Source organism: Abrus precatorius, unplaced genomic scaffold (genome assembly GCF_003935025.1).
Source record: "Abrus precatorius isolate BTA unplaced genomic scaffold, Abrus_2018 Scaffold8, whole genome shotgun sequence".
Lineage (NCBI taxonomy): Eukaryota > Viridiplantae > Streptophyta > Magnoliopsida > Fabales > Fabaceae > Abrus > Abrus precatorius.
The window spans coordinates 35340700-35342457 of NW_020874428.1; positions in this window are offsets into that span (position 1 = coordinate 35340700).

Below are 1758 nucleotides of genomic sequence, written 5' to 3' on the forward strand. Positions count from 1 at the left end.
ATAATGAAGTGAAAAGTAGCTAATTCTTTTTAAAATCTAATGAAAATTGAAATTGGATTTTGAATCCAAAATGCATTCATTGCTGCAAATTCAGGAGGTTAATCATGAATATGAATGTAGTTTTGCGATCAAAACAGATACTGATATATCGTATAACCGAATATCGAAGAATACGTTATTTGTTCTGAGACAGTATCCAGATCGTTACGCCTTTCATGCGGGTCGAAACTTACCAGACAAGGAATTTCGCTACCTTAGGACCGTTATAGTTACGGTAGTCATAATTTGAAATTTTGCTTTAATCTATAATATTTTTAAATTGGAATGATGATGAGTAAAAAGAGATTCAAATGACACTTTGTCAACTCAAATTGTTGACAATTTGAAGGTTATAATTTATTTTGAATAAATTTAATCGTCTTCAAATTGAAATTCTATTTCAATTGATAAATTTACTTATTGTCAAATCTCTAAAAAAAAAATTATTGTATGTTTGATGCATTAAGACTTTGAATGAAGGTGTTGGCTTAACCATAAGCAATGTTGAAGATGAGCAAATAATTAATATTATAATGGTAGTAAATGAATTGACTTCAAATAAGTAACAATATTTTAAAAAGTATTGATTTAAACATTGATTATTATTTAAATTGTTTTTATTGAAGTAACTCATGTTGCTAAGCAATCCTGCAAGATAGTAACGAATGAGGATAAAATGAGTCAATCAGTTGTTGAGAAGCCACAAACACAAGGTTCAAGGATTGAGTCTTTGAAGAAAGTCATAATTAAAAAGGAGTTAAATATTTAATTTTCATGGATTTGATGCATTAAGATACTATTTGCAAACAATTTTTTTTTAATTTTTAGCTATACGTTTATGTTACTTTTTTATTTTTATTTTGAAGTTTAGTTATAAAGTTATTTGTTAATATTTTAATACATCTGAACCATGATATTCTCTATCAATATTATATAAGTGAACAAGTTTTTAAATATATAAATTTAACTTTTAAGTTCTTTTAAAAACATTCTTAGCACATCTTGATTTAAGTTCTTTATTGTCATTATGAATTGCATTCCTTAAATTAGTCAGGTTATATTAGTGTGATTAACATATTTACCTATTTTTTTGTAACTTTAATATTAATATATTAATGCATTTATTTTTGTAAAGTTTAATGAATTTAAGTAATAATTAAAACTTAAATGAACTTATGTGTATTAAAACTATAAATGAATTTTCATTTATACAAAAAATGATCAATAAATATTTTATTTTAAAACTTAAAGATCAAATATTCTTTTAACATGGTAAGCACCCCATATATAAGTTACCTTATTACAAAAAATAATATTTTTTAAAAGAAAAAAGTTATATATAAATGTAGACAAGTTTTAGAATTTGCATTCAGAATTGCATTAATATAGTGCAATCAATATATTTATACATTTTTTTTAAACTTTAATATTAACATATTAATGTATTTATTTTTGAAGTTCAATGCATTTTTGAATTTTAATATTAATAATTTACTTGAAATTTTATTATTGAAAACTGATAATTGGTATTTGATTAATAAAGAATAATAGAATAAATGAATAAGAATTAATATAATTTTAAATTTTAATATTAATAGTTTACTTTGAATTTTATTATTAGAAACTGATATTTGGTATTTAATTAATAAGAAATAATAGAATGAATGAATAAAAATTAAAGAGTTTATATATTCGAAAGGTTATACAACAATGGAGTGA